The 13,016-nt window shown below is 37.3% G+C and overlaps 1 protein-coding gene across 3 annotated transcripts in view; it reads right to left on the bottom strand.

Moving 5' to 3' along the window:
- PCMTD1 (protein-L-isoaspartate (D-aspartate) O-methyltransferase domain containing 1) overlaps positions 1 to 13,016 on the bottom strand; it is an 81,293-nt gene that overhangs the window by 26,451 nt on the left and 41,826 nt on the right. Inside the window, exon 2 of one of the 3 annotated variants that reach the window (XM_055349262.2) lies at positions 1,322 to 1,424. The exons of 1 other annotated variant lie outside the window; for it this stretch is intronic. The gene's annotated coding sequence lies outside the window, so the exon portion shown is untranslated. Of the gene's footprint in view, positions 1 to 1,321; positions 1,425 to 13,016 lie in introns of those variants that run through there. One more of the 3 variants, XM_055349264.2, reaches the window with a different exon arrangement.

Here is a 13,016-nt window from a genome sequence, read left to right as displayed (position 1 = left end):
AGTAAATTAATGCAGAAAATTCAAGTGGCTTGCTTAAATTCATTGAACTACAGTAAAAAAAAAACCTGAGCATTTCCCAACTGCCCGATGCCTGCCTGCAATTTTTAACAGTTAACAATCACACCTAGGTAGACACAAGACCTTGCCTTCACTGTTAAGTACTGAGGATTTTGCTCCATTACATCAGGTTTCTGTTCTTCAACCAATCAAATGCCACTTGCCAGATGATAAATACAAACTGGGATTGCAAAGGGGAATGAAACAAAAGTACAAGAGGAAGGGGAGGAAGGCCAAAGGCAGGAAGGGGAGGAAGGGCAAAGGCAGGAGGGGGAAAATAAACATTCCTCTGAAGATATTCACAAGGTTTTTTGGCTTCTTCTCTCTGGTGGTGTCCTTCAATCTAGATCTTTCTAGAGAAAAGCCCTCAGTTCTGATGTAGCCCCCTCCCTCAAGTTGTTGATGGTCATAGCCAAGGGCTGGATATAAATGAGGGCCAACTCCCAACAAGCCGAGTTGAAATTCTCAGTGTTTTTGCCTAAAACTTTGTTCTTTAAAGTGACTGTTCTAAGCTTGTGTTTTCTATCCTTTTTAACACTTTCTCTTTGAAAATCAGATACACAGTGAAATGAGAGATGTAAAAGCTCTCCAAATTTTACACAATTTCAAAGAGCTCATGGATTTCAGCATAAGTGCTCTTGCTCTATAGCAATGCAGAATTTTAGGATTACACACCAAATGGACTTTTCCTGCCAGCCCAAGGACCAAAGCCTGTGCAATGTTTCTTCTAAGAGGAGTTATATTGTGAGTTCAAAACAATGGTTTTATAAACCAATTTCTTATTAACAATCCTATCACAAGATATATCAATGTATTTCTATGATCATTTCTTCTGGATATATTACAAAGTAGCTGAATATGTTAAAGTCTTTGTATACTGACTGGTACCACCTCTCATGTCCTGAAGAGGACAGAACTACTAAATTACTATCCAAAAGGTAAAAAACCAGTTCCAGACAAATACTGCAATCACAGCATTATTACACTGTATCTCCAGAAAAGATAGCCGAATGTTTAATGAATTCAACATTACTAATAAAGTGGTAGTAGCAAAAAATCACTACATTATTTATAATTTACTATAGAATTACATATAGTAAAAGTTATAGCACAGAATAATCTTAACTTTTTCTCATTTTATGGTGCACTGATTTTTGCTGCATTCAATTGAGCCAGTCAGGATCAATAATAGTGTTCAAGAATAGACATGTTGCATGTATCTATTAAGTGATTTTAAACCAAAACTATAGATATGAATACTTACTTATCAAAGCTATCACTATTTTTGATGAAGCTCTCCAGTTTTTCCTTGGCATATTCCACCACATCTGAATGAAGCTCAATCCCATGATTTATTCCAAAAGGACCTGCAATCGTAGCAGCATTTTTATAAAAAATATTAATAATATGCCCTTACAGAGCTCTTTTAAGTTCTGCTCATTTATACATCACAGGAGTATTTAAAGATGGCTTGAAATATGCAAATACTTCCTAGCCACAGAATTAAAAGTTGAATGGAAATCCACGTACATTGCTTTAATGTAAAAAAAGGGGAAAAAAAAAAAAGTTCGCCTGAGTTTTCTATCAAAAACTACTACCAGGGATAAGGTTGAAACCTACAGAGTTCTCCCAAGAGAGTAGCTTATCTGGCAGGACAAAACTGCCAAAAGAATAGTATTTCTAAGTGAAGTTTAAGTTACTTGCTATTATTTTATCATTTGCTAAAAAATTGGTAATTCAAAATACCTAAAACCATGGGCTAACACAGATATTACATGAATGTCTCAGGGCATCGCTACCTCCAGCCAGTAGAGGCTAAATTCCCACCCCACTCCATGCCTTTTGGAGCTCCCAGTGCCTAGCAGAATGTGGCCATTGGGCAGCGTGCTGGACTTGACTCTCATGCTCCAGCATCTTTTACACTTCTCACTTAGGCTTTCTCTTTACATATGCCCATGGACGGACTACCTCCCAGGAAAAGGGGAATGAATAGAGGAGAGTTTTCCCAGCCCCCAGAGATGTTATTGGGCTGGCTCTTTTCCCTCACCCTGAAAATACGAGGACTCAGTGTCTCCTAAGGCTACTGTACATACATACTAACCTGCCCCATGACCCACATGAGAATATAACACACAAATTACAGTTAGTCCCTTTTCAACTTCTGAAATTGAGCCAACCAGGTTTTCCACTCAACATTTTTGTTTCACTTTGACATTGGTCCTGGAAGGTGTCTTATTTTCAGTATCTTTAGGAAATACTTAACTGGATGTGCCCTCTACCAAATGTCTAAAACGACAGTGCATATTTGGATTGTTTCTACTGACCATTAGGTACTTTTAACCAAAAAATCACAATCATAAATTGTCATGTTTGAATGTTGTAACAGTACATGTAAAATACGGTTTGCCGTCTAGGAAATATCCAAACTATAAAAATTTAACCAAAATGTTCAGATATAATCTTAAACCCAAAATCCGATAAGGATAATGCCTTCCCCTACTATACTTTTATAAAAACATTGCTTTTACTTGAAAAATGTGTTCCAATAGGAAAATTAAATAAAAAGGTGCTTGATTCATCAAACCACAACAGAATTAACTTCCTTTGCAATGTTTTTACATTTTATAAATTGTCCTGGTTAAAGCAATGTCAAACTTTTTGCTTGTTTCCTTCCTTATGAACTCTTAGCCTTCAACTGAAAACTGGAACGTCTGCCCAAAATCATTTATGACTTCTTGTAATTCCTATTACTCCAGATAAACTGAGTAAATCTAAAATTTTTATATTCAAAATAATAAAGCAGCCAAAAAATTAAACTTAGAAAAGCACAGTGAAGTCACTTTTCAATATATTAAATGTAAATATTCTGAGAATTTGAATTTCCATAGATGTCAACATATAAAATGTTTTAAAAAACCAAATAGTTTACCTCATTTAAAATAATTCAAATACAGGCAGGATGTGGTAGCTCATGCCTGTAATCCCAGCACTTTGGGAGGCCAAGGCGGGCAGATGGCTTGAGCCCAGGAGTTCGAGACCATCCTGGCCAACATGGCAAAACCCTGTCTCTACTAAAAATACAAAAATTAGTCAGGTGTGGTGGTGCACACCTGTAATCCCAGTTTCTTGGGAGGCTGAGGCATGAGAATTGCTTCAACTCAGGAGACGGAGGTTGCATTGAGCCAAGATCTTGCCATTGCACTCCAGCATGGGTGACAGAGCAAGACTCTGTCTCAAAAAAAGAAAAAAAAAAATGAAATAAAACTACACTTACTTAACATTATGTACATAGTAAGAAAAATACTGTCCTATGACATAAACCTAATTTCCCTTTCTTCCTTTTAGGGTGATCCATTGACTATAAAACATGAGATGTTTACATTTTCATTATCCATTAAGAACCAAGGGCCAGGCACGGTGACTCACACCTATAATCCCAGCACTTTGGGAGGCCGAGGTGGGAGGATTGCTTGAGCCTAGGACTTCGAGACCAGCCTGGGCAACATGGCAAGGCTTCGTCTCTACAATAAACTAAACAAAAAAGTAGCCGGGCTTAGTGGTGCATGCCTGTAATCCCAGCTACTCGAGAGGCTGAGGCAGGATTGCTTGAGACCAGGAGGTAGAAGCTGCAGTGAGATAGTTGTGTTGCTGCCATTGCACTCTGGGCTGGGCAAGAGAGAGAGACCGCGGTTTTGTTTGTTTTAAAAGAAGAAAAAAGAAAGAAAAAAGAGAAAGAAAAAAATCTGGTTACATGTCTATAAAAAAAGAAAAACCAAGGCTGCATAGATAGGCGTTCAATTAAAAAGGTTAATATTGCTGGCACTCTTATGTTTCCTGTAAGACTCTTATGTTCCTGCCACTGCAATCCGGGCTGGGCAACAGAGTGAGACCGTGTCTTTAAAAAGAAAAAAAAGAGAAGAGAGAGAGAAAAAAAAAAATCTAGTTACATTTTTATGAAAAAAGAAAAACCAGGGCTGCATAGATACGAGATCAATTAAAAAGGTCAATACTGCTGGCACTCCATGTTTCCTATAAGACAGAATATATAAATATAGTAACAAAGGTGTTAAGAATCTGTAATCAAGGCTTCTAATCCATAGTTCAAACTGCATTAATAACAGAAAGAATCTGAATTTCAAAGTTCTAGGCTCTCAGTTAAAGACGCCACTGGTCTCTTTTTCGTTTTATTTTTCCTGCTTTCTGCTTATTATCTAAAAGCAAAGTGTCAACTTTTGCAAATAAGCTTAAAGAAAATTTCTTAATTTTTTTCACATAACTTGTTTTTCATACTACCTTGACACAAGATATTTAATAATGAAAGATAGACAACTCATTAATATGTAAAGAATTTGACAAACAATATAAATACACATGTAAAATATGCTATGCATTAATACTGAATTGTAAACACCATTTATGATTTTTTATAGATGAAACTGTTTAATTTTCAATGACATGGAGGCACATCTGTAATGATCACTACTTAACAATATGAATGGTAACTAACATGTTCAAAGTAAATTAAAAAGAAAAATGCATTAATAAAAGGCAGAATTTAAATAGCAATGTCACCAATCTCTCATTTATTTAGAATGTGATATACACCTTGAGTGCATTAAGTGTATAAAAATGTAATGCAATGCTGATTATTACAACTCACATTTGGTATCTGTATTAAATAGAACAACAGGAAAATAAAACAGAAAACTGAAAAAGCATACATAGCTGCTTCTGAGAAAGGGGACTAAGAGATCTAGGGTGGTAAGGAAACATTTTTATCATTATATGCTCTTGTATAAAATTTGTTTTAACCATTTGCATGTATAACTTTTTCAATCAAAAAACAATGGGCTACTGAAAGATTAAAATAAAAGAACATAAATGTTCAAATAAATAAACAAGTAATATATAGCTAATAGAAAGGTACAAGTTGTCAACGGAAAAAAGTGAAATGGTATCCAAAAGATGATGATATTAACAGGCCAACTGAGGCATGAATTTGACTCTGAATTCCAATGTTATTTTGTATTCGCCAATGTAAAGATTTTTCTATGAAACAAGGGCTTAATTTTTGTAACTTTTTTTTAAAAAGAAAATGTTGACCTTTAATAGCTAAATATTAAAGAGAACATAGAAACATACAGCAAAGTCAAAGTTTATTAAAACAAATACAGTTATTAGAAATTCCTAGGTATCTTTACATAAAAAATAATTTTTAAGGTTGACAAACCCCCATTGATAACAATAACAAATATAGTAAAATCTAGGCTGCTTTCAAGTTTTCAAATCACATTCATTGCACTCTTAAGAGTGCTTTTCTAATAATTGGATCTAATCTAGTTCATTTATCATCTACCAATTAGTCAAGAATCCAAGCTTGCACATAAAACTTAATAATTATTAGGTTTAGGCATCAAGTGTCTATGCAATACCAATATTTTTTATTTATGTCTATGTTCGCCCCTTGTAATGTCCAACATTTTGACAGTGTGGTGCTGATGAGTAGAAGACTGAGGCAGACCAAGGAAACCTGAGTTCCACACTGCATTTGAATGAAGTTCACTGTGCCTTTAGTATTTTGTGTAAAGCTAACTTACAGAACACAGCCACAGGCAAAAAGTACTTCACAATACATAAAGTTCTGAAGATGAAATAATTCAAGATCCATCATTTCAATTGAGGACTCTGAGGTCAAAACACTGGTGTGGTGAGAAAGATAGGAGATTAAAGGTCAGATGTCTTGGCTTCCAATCCCAATTCCTCCTAACTGTTGTATAATCTAAGACCAGTCACTGTAAGACCGGTTCCCACTGTGTAATAGTAGTCCCTGGGAAAAAGCATTAAATTATGTAAAAGTACTTTGCACACTATAATGTAATCGACAAACTGTTGTTAAAAAATTATGATGTGCTCTCTCCCCATATACAGAAATAGTTATAGAAGCATAATTATAACCTACATAAGGGGTTCTCAACCCTGACTGCCTACTAGAATAACCTGGGAATTTTTAATTTTTGAAAGCAGATTAAATTTAATTTGATTTAAACTGTAAATGCCTGGGTCCTACCACAAACAGATAAAATGGAATCTCTCAGGGTGTGACCCAGGGTCTGCAGATAATCCTAACATGCAACTGGCGCTGAGCAGTACTAGCCACCCCTCCTAATTATGATAAAGCCCCATCTGAATTATTTTTTAAAATCTGTTTTGGACTATCCAAATCTCTGTTCTCATTATAGTAAAGTAACATCAAGAGTTAATAGCTACCAATAAAAGTATTTTGGCTAAAACTAAATATTCACCACAAGGGGGAGTAGGTGGATCAGTCATTAGGTTTCTACGAAACTAATATAAAGTCAATGAGAATTAAAATATAAATATAAAAGGATCTTTCAATAAATTACAATGATATTTTATTACTAATTTTAGTTAGATAAAATAAGGTATCTTTATAAAGATTTATAAGCAACTTTGTAAGTATTCAGGGAAAGTAAAGGGTAAAAAGTCGACAGGAATAGGTTTCACTCTTTCTTTTCACAAATATCCTGTGGTATAATGCACAAAAATAAAACAGACCGAAGGTGAATAAAGGAAAAAGGAGGAAAGCAATCGGCGAAAGTCTAAGTAATTATTACCTAGACAAATAAGAGAAGCTGTTCTAATATATTCCAAACACTTATTACGATATATTTAATTTCTTATTTCTCCCATTCAACTATATCACATTGGGAAAAACATCAAACACTGTCAAATTTGTCCTGAGTCTTGCCATGTTAGCTTGACCACTCTGAAGCTAATAAGATTAGACCTTGTTCTTTGCTCTCCAGTTTTGGGGGAGGCATCATGAAACAAGTCCTGGAATTTGCCAGAAACAAGTTCTAGTCCCTTAGGCTCCTCTCAGTCAACGGCAATGTAAATGCTACTCTCTTTTATCACACATGAATCTCAGAAATATGTTTACATAAGATCTCAAAGTGCTGGTTTCACAGTTACAGAGAATAGAACCAAGGCCCTAAGTAAACCGTATCTCTAAAATGTCGAAATATCAACAACAGATGTCACGATTAGTTCATTTACATATTTCTACACAATGTGCTAATATTCAAGACTAACAGGTCAAGAACAACCTATGACTATACCTCAATGTGCGCAATGGAATATTAAAATAGAGATTAAATTTCTAACAAAGCAAATTCAATAAGCTGAGAAAAAAATTTCTTAAGGTATATATAATACAGAATAGTTTCAAAAGCTAATTTAAACAGCTTCAGATTTTGACTCAAATTCTTTTTTTTTTTTTTTGAGATGGAGTTTTGCGCTTATTACCCAGGCTGGAGTGCAATGGCATGACCTTGGCTCACCACAACCTCCACCTCCCGGGTTCAAGTGATTCTCCTGCCTCAGCCTCCCAAGTAGCTTACAGGCATGAGCCACCACACCCGGCTAATCTGGTATTTTTAGTAGGCACGGGGTTTCTCCATGTTGGTCAGGCTGGTCTCGAACTCCTGACCTCAAGTGATCCGCCCGCCTCAGCCTCCCAAAGTGCTGGGATTACAGGCATGAGACACCACGCCCAGCCTCAAATTTTTCTTAATGCAATCATTTTCCCTGGAAGACATTTTCATCAGCTCTTTCATTCCACTGCACTTCTGTCTGTGAAGTACATGAAGATACCTGGGACCAGCATGGTGATAGATTCACATAAATACTCAATAAATATTTACTAGACTAAATGAAGAACAGCCAATAAGATTAACACCACACTTTTATTGCTAGTTCAGAAGCATCATGCACAATTTCAAGGGTAGGAGATGTGTCTTGAACACTTCCGTATCCTCAGCAGCTGGCACAGGGTCTAACATAATACTTCTTTAAAGAATGATAAAGTACACAAATGTAGCTAGAGTCTCAAATTTAAAAGGTTCACAACGAAGACTGAAACAAATGATATCCACAAAGCATAAAAATATTTTTCATGTCTTGATTTTTAAAATAGTGCCTGACCAAAAATTATGTTAAATCTATATTATCTGATGGTAGGGAATGATGCATACCACAGAAGTAAATGTTATTAAGTATATTCCATTCAAAATTAATTTCTTATTAATTTTAGCTGCTTGATAGAAATCTGTCAAAATTCAACAAATATTTTCCTTTTATTCCTAAATTTGCTTCTGACTCCAAGCCAACTATCATCCCTATAAAGCGGTATGTATTTGCAAAAATCGCAGTGTCCTCAGAGCTCTATAAAGTTATCGTCAAAGTGGGGAGGCAACTAGGTAAAATATAGGAGAGGAAGAGAAGGAAAATATTTCAAAGTATGCCTTTTGATACTTTTGAATTTTCAGCCCTGTGATTATGTTACCTGCTCCAGAAAATAAAATTAAAGAGGAGAGACTGGTACTCAAGTTTCTGCATTATGTAATTTAGAAGAAAAAAGTACTCTTCACTAAGAAAGGAAACAGAGGAGAAAGAAGAGAATTTGTTAAACTTTTTGTCACGTGTGGAAGAGGGCAGGAAAAGAATTGTTGGGGACAGGCCTCACTTCTGGAATCTTTTGTACACTGGAGAAGAAACAGGATGCAGGCACCACATGTTTAAGAACCCAGCTTGGAGTTCAGCTTGGAAGATCAAGAGTGTCCAGAGCTCAGCTGCCAGACCTTGGAGGCAGAAATCTATGAATCCTTTGCATGTGGATGTTACTTGAAGAAAGAAGAAAGATTCACCCTTCACTACAGGATAAAGCCAAAGTTGTTCATTCCCAAAAAAAGGACAAAGTATTTATAAACGTAACATACAGAGATGTGAAATCCAAGGAAACAATTTTTGGCAAGGGTGTAGGAGGGTAGATGGACTGACCCTGCAAGAGCCAAACCCAGAGAGAATGTGAAGGCGGGTTCCAGACGAGACCAATAACTCCAGCAGACCAAGTAGCCCTGCCAACTCCAGTCAACCTCTGGCTCTAACCTGACGCATTCAGTCCAATATCCAACTCAGCCTAGGGAAGACTTTGTCACAGAAAAACAAAGACAATTCCGTAGGTGCCAGCTCCTACACAGGGAGATAGAGATTCACAAATTTTACACTTAAGGACACAAATTCAGAAAGGTTTAGTACTTTTCTCAAAGTAACACACAGTCAACTGTCATTATTTACTGTATAATAGTTATGTTCTAAAAAAAATACAGCAAACATTGAATTAGCGAAAGATGAACTATTGCTCCTTAGGAAGATATGTACATACATAAATATATTAAATAGATTATAATATTAAATCCTGAGAACTCATCCTGGTAGAGACTATATTATTTATTTTACAAAAGAGAAAATAAACTTAAGTGTTAGTGACTTGCCTGAGCCACCCCACGAACTGTTGCCAGAATTGGGATTCAAGCCATCAACAGGCCCCAGTGCAGACTGGACCTTATGACATGCCTTTGGTCATCTCTGTATGACCACAGAGACAAGAAGGCAGAGAGAACTTCACTTTATCCCACCTTAGCTAGGAAGATGCAAAGCAGGAAACTCAAATTTTTTGTTCCTCTCTGCAAGCTTGTTAGTGATCATAAAAGCAGTATGAGTTTTGATTTGGGTGGTTCAAATAAGTATTAGTAATAGGTGAATTCTTAAGAGACAAAATTTGCAAATAGTAAGGATTGGCTGTATTTGCTACAGACAATCTTGGTTGGGAAACAGTTAATCACAAAGATAAAACTCAAAATGCTCAGAGAACCACCTAAGCCACTTCACATCACTAGAGAAATTTCTTCCTAACTTCTAAGAATAGTATGAAAAAATATAACCAGAAGAAATTACTATGAAAACTCTGTAAAACCTGTATTGCCTTCTAATATTTATTATTTTATTTACTATTACCCTGTAATCAGCAGTAATATTATCCATAAACACAAAATCACCTGGATGTTGATTTTCAGAGTTAGCAGCAATGAAAGAGGTGGTTGTCAGTAATGACTTCTACTCCACAACCAGTGTAAGTGAGAGGGGGAAAAAAAAATCTAAGAAATAGAACAGTGGTGGCAACTCCATACAGAGCACAAGGGCAGAAAAAAGATGCCCAGAAGCCTAACTAGGACTAAGAAATAATAGTTCAAATAGTTAAGAGTTTCATGAATTTCATAAAATGTGATTAGCCTAAAATACAAGGTTGTTTTCAAAACAGATTTGCTCACAGAGCCCCAAATAAATCACATATCAAGAACAGATGGGCCAGGCGCAGTGGCTCATGCCTGTAATCCCAGCACTTTGGGAGCCCGAGGTGGGCAGATCACAAGGTAAGGAGATCGAGACCATCTTGCCCAACACAGTGAAACCCCGTCTCTACTAAAAATACAAAAATTAGCTGGGCATGGCGGCACATGCCTGCAATCCCAGCTACTTGGGAGGATGAGGTAGGAGAATTGCTTGAACCTGGGAGGCTGAGGTTGCAGTGAGTGGAGATGGCACCACTGCACTCCAGCCTGGGCTCTGACAGAACAAGACTTGTCTCAAAAAAAAAAAAAAAAAAAAGGCTAGGCGTGGTGGCTCACGCCTGTAATCCAAGCACTTTGGGAGGCCAAGGAGGGTGGATCACCCGAAGTCGGGAGTTCGAGACGAGCCTGACCAACATGGAGAAACCCTGTCTCTACTAAAAATACAAAATTAGCCAGGCATGCTGGCACATGCCTGTAATCCCAGCTACTAGGGAAGCTGAGGCAGAAGAATAGCTTGAACGTGGAAGGCGGAGGTTGCGGTGAGCCAAGATCATGCCATGCACTCCAGCCTGGGCAACAAGAGTGAAACTCCATCTCAAAAAAACAAACAAACAAACAAACAAAAAACACATTATTTATAATTCCTAAAAAGAAAAAAAAAAAAAACAGAGCGAGGCATGGTGGCTCACACCTGTAATCCCAGCACTTTGGGAGGCCAAAGTGGGCAGAACACTTGAGGTCAGGAGTTCAAAACCAGCCTAGCCAACATGGCAAAACCCCGTCTTTAATACAAAAAAAAAAAAAATTAGCCAAGCGTGGTGATGTGCACCTTTAGTTCTAGCTACCCAGGAGGCTGAGGCAGGAGAATCAACTGAACCTGGGAGGCACAGGCTGCAGTGAGCTGCGATCGTGTCACTGCACTCCAGCCTGGGCAACAGGGTGAGACTCCGTCTCAAAAACAAACAAACAAAAAATTCCTTTTAAAAAAAAGTGTAACACAGTATAGAGAAAAAACTCAGGTTCGGTTTGATGCATAAAACAGAGTATATCTTATACAGAAACCTTGATACCTGCAGAATGTGTTTTTTGTTTTGTTTTTGAGACAGAGTCTCGCCCTGTCGCCCAGGCTGGAGTGCAGTGGCACGGCTCACTGCAAGCTCAGCCTCCCGGGTTCACACCATTCTCCTGCCTCAGCCTCCCAAGTAGCTGCAACTACAGGCGCCCGCCACCATGCCTGGCTAATTTTTTGATGTGTGTGTATTATTAGTAGAGATGGGGTTTCACCATGTTAGCCAGGATGGTCTCAATCTCCTGACCTTGTGATCCACCCACCTTGGTCTCCCAAAGTGCTCGGATTACAGACTGAGCCACCGCGCCTGGCCCAGAATGTGTTTTATCTTACCAAGAAGAATGAGAGTTGAGGGACGGGGGAACTGACCACCCTGGATCTCCCTAATCTTTTGGCCTAAAGTAAGCTAATAAAGAACATTCTTTAAGAGGCACTTAAAAGAGCATGAAAAAACATCTGAAAATTATATTTGTGATAAAGACTTATATCCAAAATATATAAAGAATACTAACAACTCAATAATCAACAACTCAATTAAAAAACAGGAAAAGATTTGACTAGTCATGTCACCAAAAAAATATACTAATGGCCCATAAGCACATGAATAGCTGTTCCATATCATTAGTCATTAGGGAAGAGCAAATTAAAACCACAATGAAATACTACTTTATATCCACTAACACGGCTTTTTAAAAAATGAAGTAACAAGTATTAGTGAGGATGTGAATAAACTAGAACCTCATATAATGTTGGTGGGAACGGAAAATGGTGCAGCCACTCTGGAAAACACTTTGTTGGTCTCTTAAAAACATAAATTTACCATACAGGTCAGCAATTCTACTCTTTAAGAATCTACCTAAGAGAAATGAAAATGTATATCCACACAAAGATTTGTACCTAAATGCTCATAATGGCATTATGCATTTGGTCAAAAACTAGTAACTCAAATGTCCATTAACTGGTGAATGGATAAACAAAACGTAGTGTATATCTATACAATGAAACAGCATTCAGCCATAAAAAGGAATAAAGTACTGAGACATGCTACAGCATGGATGAACCCTGAAAATGTAATGCTAAGTGAAAGAAGCTGGATTCAGAAGACCATATATTGTTATGATTTCATTTATATGAAATGTCCAGAAAGGACAAATCTATAGAGACAGAAAGTAGGTAACTGGTTGTCAGGGACTGGCTGAGTACTGGGAGGGGATGCAACTAGGCATGGGGAATAATCTTTTTAGCACATTGGCAGTATCCTCAAACTGGATTGAAAATCATTGAATTGTACTCTTAAATGAGTAAACTTGATGGTATGTGAATCATACCTCATTAGAGGCAGAGCGAGCAAGAGAGAACATGCATAAGCATGCAGGCAAAAGAGAGAAAGCATGAGCACTGAGGTCAAAGGCAATACAGGTTAGCTGAATAAGGACCATTTAACGTCCCATGACAAAGAGAGAGAGTGTAGAGGTCAAACATGATGGCAGCAGATAGCTTAACTAATGCTTCTGAACAATAAGGCAACTGCAGTAAGTTTCCTGCTTATCAATTGTTTCACCTTTAGGAATGAATGTTGTAGCAGCAAGGTCGTGGCATCCACAGTGCTGGATGGCACTAGCAGTCTCCCCAGAGTCACTCCTATTAACTAGGAAACTAGGCAAGAGACTAAGAGAAAG

Source organism: Gorilla gorilla, chromosome 7 (assembly GCF_029281585.2).
Source record: "Gorilla gorilla gorilla isolate KB3781 chromosome 7, NHGRI_mGorGor1-v2.1_pri, whole genome shotgun sequence".
Lineage (NCBI taxonomy): Eukaryota > Metazoa > Chordata > Mammalia > Primates > Hominidae > Gorilla > Gorilla gorilla.
The sequence above is the reverse complement of the archived record's forward strand: the minus strand, read 5'-3'. Positions and strand labels throughout refer to the sequence as shown.